At 39.6% G+C, this 5,591-nt stretch overlaps 1 non-coding gene across 1 annotated transcript; it reads right to left on the bottom strand.

The window, feature by feature from the left end:
- Positions 1–4,078: 4,078 nt before the first annotated feature.
- Positions 4,079–4,269, bottom strand: LOC123458004. The gene has a single exon (XR_006635339.1). It is a non-coding gene; the product is annotated as a U2 spliceosomal RNA (small nuclear RNA).
- Positions 4,270–5,591: the final 1,322 nt, after the last annotated feature.

Genomic DNA, 5,591 nt, shown 5'->3' with positions numbered 1-5,591 from the left:
TCCTAAGCACTCCCCTGACTAAGCTGAGCCTGCATCCTTTGGCTTACCATAGCTGTTCCTCCTTCTCACCACAAATACCGCTCCAGACCTTCCCTCTCCTGAGCCTAAGACAGAACAAATTGAGTCTCCCTACCCTATGGTTATTTCCCAGCTCAGTATTTAATAATATATTATTTCTGAAAATGGTATCTAGTTGCAGTCCCCTCCATCACCAAAACCTGCAACTAGGTTTGAGCCTCTTGAAGGTTGTAGGCTTGTGCTAAGGCTGTGTGTCATAGCTCTGACTTCTCTTATGGAAACAGTTTCTGCTTCTCCTGCCAATAAAGCTATAGTGCTGAAGCTTTCTTCAACTTACTTCTCTGTGTCACCCATCTTTTTCAAACTATTTCACATAAAACTCTAATTCATTAGTTATTGTAAAATACAAAAACTTAAATCTCAAAATTAGAAATATTTTATTTCAAATCTCAGCATTATGAAAATGAAAATACAGTGTGTGATAGGTACAAGACTGTATTTGGAAATAACATATCTGATAAAGAACTTCTATCTAAAGCATTTAAACAACACTTACAGTTCCACAACACAAATAATTTCAACAAGAAAATGTCTATTCATATGACATTTTCCCATGGGCATATGAATAGCTGATTGTATGCAAATGAAAAGGCACTCTCTGCCACTTGTTAAAGAAATGTAAATGAAACCAACATGACATTATACTACCTACCAACAGAATGTTTATAATTCAAAAAGTCAGTCAAAAATAAGCACCAGCTGAGAAACACAGAAACTGGAACTTTCATACATTGGTAGGAGATACACTAAATTACATAGTCACTTTGGCAAAAATTTTGTCAGACTCTTAAAGTTAATCATAAATCTAGCAAGAGCCCCTCAGAAATTTCACACCTAAAATTTTACTCAAGAGAAGTGAATTTAGCAAAGAACAACAGAATGAGAATCTAGAGTGTGAAAGTTTTCATTGAATGAGATGGCCAGGTGAGAAACAACCTTAACATTTTCAGCTGACCTCCACACACTTTTGCACTAGTACTCACATTCCAATAGAGACAGGCAGATACACACACACACACACACACACACACACACACACACACGTGCCCCAGCCAGCAGGGAGTTGAATGAGGACTTGAGGAGAAGCTAACCTGGATGAAAAAAAGCAAACAGACACAAGAAGGAGACCATGCTAGATGTTTGTCAAGGCCTTGAGAGTTTATTCTTACATGTAGAGTTATATAGGGTTGTAGGGGAAAGGGGATGTGGTCAGGGCAAGGAGTTGTAGGGGGTAGGGGACTGGTCAGGGCAAGGAGTTGTAGGGGGAAGAGGACTGGTCAGGGCAAGGAGTTGTAGGGGGAAGGGGACTGGTCAGGGCAAGGAGTTGTAGAGGGAAGGGGATGTAGGTAGGGCAAAGATCACAGAGTTACTGGGTAAACTGAAATGTCTTTGTTTCTTCATCAGCTACCGGCAGGATGGGGGAGTGTTTAGCCAGGTGTACAATCCCATTGTTTCTGGTAGTTGAATATTAGGTGAGGAAGTAGAAACTTAACTTGCTATATAGCAGTTTCTGTTAACATGGCTAAGGTTTGATTCATACCTCCCAACATCTCCTCCCTTCTTTTATACAAAAAGAGGAGGAGGCCTGCTTTGCAGCAGTGGGCATTAACCAACTGGGGGAGTAGGGACCCAACTCTTATGGTGGGGATGTCTTTTTCCCACAATCTTTGGCCCTTGGTACCTTTTGGGGAGGCGAGGCACAGCCTTAGTGATAACAGTTATGGTACCAACCTCCATGTAAGTCAGGTTTTTCTCTCAGGGAATCCAGAAGTGGTCAGAAAGGGACCTTCCCTTGCGGTGCTTTGCCTCGCACCCATGTTAGTGCCAATATCGCACTCACTGTATTGTGAGCTGACATGCATAGGTCTGAATCCTATGCAGCTCCTAAAGGAGGGGTAGCTATTTTACCATGACAGGTAGACTGCAGCAATAGCAGAGGTGTAGAGGAGAGCAGTATAGTAAATAAGTACAGAATACAAGATCAAGGGAGGGTGACAACTGCAGGTGGTAGGTCTTCAGTGGCATCGCCTCGATCCGCCAGCTCCAGTCTGTGTTAATGGACCTGTAAAGGCTGCATCTTAATGGCTTCAATCTGTTGACGTACAAAAGACATGAATTTATTTATAATAACGGGTACAATTGTGAGTAAGAGGATTAAGATAAGTAGAGGTCCTTCCAGCTTTGTTCTGTTAGGGAAAAAAGGAAGATTCTCTCAGGGAAGTGTTTCTTCCCTGGATATGTGAGATGTCACTGGAGGATCATCAGCTTGTTTTACAAGTCTCTCTGGCAGCCATCTCGTAGCATTTTCTTTGGTGTAAAACAAGAATACTGATCCTTGGCCTCAAATGAGTACTGAGTCTGGGCCATTCCATTTTAAAGTTAAAGGATCTTTCCACATGACTTTGGCAAAGGTATTTTTTGTATTTGTGTGCCAAAAGCAATTAGCAGCTGAATTTCCCTGAGTATTAAGGGTTAAAATGTTTAGGACAAACAAGGCATGATGAAGGATACTTCTTGGAGAGCCTTTTATGGGATATAAATCCCCCGTTTTTAACTTTTGGAGGGTAAATGGACCCAGAAGAGGGGCCCCTCCTGCCAGAACACCCAGGTGGGTGTAAAGTCAGTGGCACAAACAACCAGGAGAAGAGGCTTTTTATAAGAGATAAAAGTGACCCTTTGGCTCAGAATTGCAGCCTCCACTGTCTTCGGGGCCTCTAAAATTTACAAGTAAACTAAATGCAAAATGCTGATAATCTTCAGGGTATAAGGGAATTGTAAAAAAGCAATCCTTTAGGTTAATAATGAGTTTACATTATTCTACAGGAATTGCTACTGGAGTGGGGAGGCCTGGTTGTAGGGCTCCCATAGGTACCATGGCATTATTAATTTTTCTAAGGTCCTGGAGCAATCTCCATTTTAAGGGCATTCAGAAACACTCCACTGTGAGGACCTCTGACTACCTGTTCAGATAAACCTATCATTTTGAAAGTTATTGTTTGCTTAGCCCAACACAATGGAGATTACCTTATCCTCAGTGCTTTTTGACCCAGCAGGTTTCTCTGTTTTAGATTTTCCTCTCCCTTCTTATCCGTCTCTGGCCACTAGCCGGACAATCCAGGGAGAACTAGAATAAAGTCTGAGAGAGCCAAGGACATGTCCTATAGTGTATAGCCTAGACCTCTGTGCTAACATTTACAATAGACTTTATTAAACACTTGAAGAAAGGAGGCAACAGGCATAAGAGAAGCAGAAGGCAAATTCCCAAAGCTGTAAAGCTGCCTATCCAGGAACTTAGAGAGTCCCAACCAGGCAACACAGACTTAATTGTAGTAAATAAATCATTAGCAGCCTTAGTAGCATCAAAATTAAGATGACTGTTCTGTACAGCTAGAATTTTTGAATGTAAGTTAACCAAATCTAATGAAAGGTTATCATGGTGCCAAAATTGAGACAGTTACTTTACATACAATAGAGTAGAATCTGGTATTTTCTGAGCCAAAACAGCTAGGTAAATATTAATATAACCCTTGATAATTTTTTTGAAAGATAAAACATTACTTGACAACCAATGATTTTGGCTTAAACTTGATAGCTATTGATTTTATGTGCCATAGAAATTTTTATTAACATAAAACAATTTTATGTTTTACCCTTGACTTAAGTTTGATAAAACTTAAGCAAGCTATTCCAATATATTTTAGCCTGAAGATTAGTTTGTTTTTTGTTTGTTTGTTTGTTTCTTAAAGTTTGTAAACAGTTTAAAAACATTTAACTTTAGGCATGGTGTTTAGGTTTAGCCTGAAAATTTCTTTTTCTTTTTTTTTTTTTTTTTACATCCGCCCACCTTTACTTATATACTTTAACATTCTGATCTAAGTACCACTCAAAAGGCATTTTTAACCAGTAATCATTGAAAAATTCCTTCCCAGTTCTTTTAATCAATTCATCTCACCCCATCATTAATTGTCTTTTTTTTTTTTTTTTTTTTTTTATTCCCCCGAGGGGGTGCACCATTCCTAGAGATACTGCAATACCAGGTTGATGCATGGAGTGGATGGAGCAAGCTCCTATTCCAACTCTGAGCTCCAAAAATCCATTTAATATATTGGCCTCAGATAGAGGATGTATCAGATATTAAACTGATAAGAACCGATACTACACTTGATCTTAGCCAAAAGGCCAAGAAGCAATTAATTATCTTTCTTATAAGGCTATTAAAAAATCACACCAAACTGATTAATCCTATTATTAACAAGAAATTAGTCTTACTACAATTTTATGTCATTAATACCAATAACACACTTGGAAATGATTTCATTAGAAGTAACTAAGGCAAATTGTGTTGTTATCTTGAGGTTTAGCCTGAGGCTGGCTTAGAAGTCAGATCAGTTGCCTCCTCCTTTTAAGTAACAGGACATTACAATCTTTTCTAAAATATCTGACAAATTATAAATTACCTCTTTAGAGTAAGTTTTGTTTTTAATAATCCTCTATGTAAGGTGAAGTTGACCTAGAAAAAATATCTGGCAAATTCACTCTTGCAAAAGACATTTAACTTTTCCTTTCTAATTTCTATGCTTAGGTCTTTGATTTCCTTGAAATCATTCTCTAGAAGAGAAAGGGGTGTCACCTGCATCTGTCTCATCCCTTTGGTTACAAACAGTCATAAACACAACACAACTAGCAAGCACAATGAGCACACATAAGCACATACCCACACACACATAAAAAGAACAAATCCTCCTGATAAAATAAAAAAATTTGCTTACAGAACTTGAAGCAATCTCAATTCCTTTTGCTTTTAAAATATCTTTTACTATGGCAATTAGCTCCTTTTTTATTCTTTGCTAAATCTTTTTGTAACCTGTCTTTCTTGTGTCTTGAGAGAAGTTTTAAGCCCTTCAACAATTTATGCTTACATAGGGTCTGTCCCATGATAGAAAAGGAAAGAGGAGAAATGGCAAGTACAGAGGGCAACGTTCCTGATTGGAGAACCGGCACGGGGGATTCCCCGCTGGGCTTGACATGAGCCTGAATGCAATTTTAAGAACTGGCAGCCACTCTAAGAGCATTTACTGGCTGTTGCGTACCCAGTTTTGTTGATAGGAAGACAGGCTACATAGGAGGTCTTTGCCAATGCCTGAACGGGCTGTCGGGATTTACACAGGGAGCTAGGGGCCTTCAGCCAATGCCAGAGCGTAGCCCTGGCCAAGAGGCTAAAGTTGCCCTGTCACTATGTTGCAATTCCATGTGAAGGCACCAACCGAAAGTAAAAGGTGGAAAAGAACTGCAAAAAGAAAACCCATGGTTCTTGTGCCTTGCAAATCTGACTAAATAGTCTTTAAATGGTTTGCCTAGAAGTCTGTGTCGCTTGTCTTACCTTAGCGGGTCTGTATCACAGGCGGGTTTCTTATGTGGTGACCATGGAGCAGATCTGTATTACAGGTGTATTGCCTGTAGTGATCTATGCGGATCTTCACTCACCCTGGTGGGGTGGCGATCCAATGGCGAGG

This window comes from Jaculus jaculus, chromosome 1 (assembly GCF_020740685.1).
Source record: "Jaculus jaculus isolate mJacJac1 chromosome 1, mJacJac1.mat.Y.cur, whole genome shotgun sequence".
In the NCBI taxonomy this organism is placed as follows: Eukaryota; Metazoa; Chordata; class Mammalia; order Rodentia; family Dipodidae; genus Jaculus; species Jaculus jaculus.
This window is presented reverse-complemented; position numbering and strand designations above follow the sequence as displayed.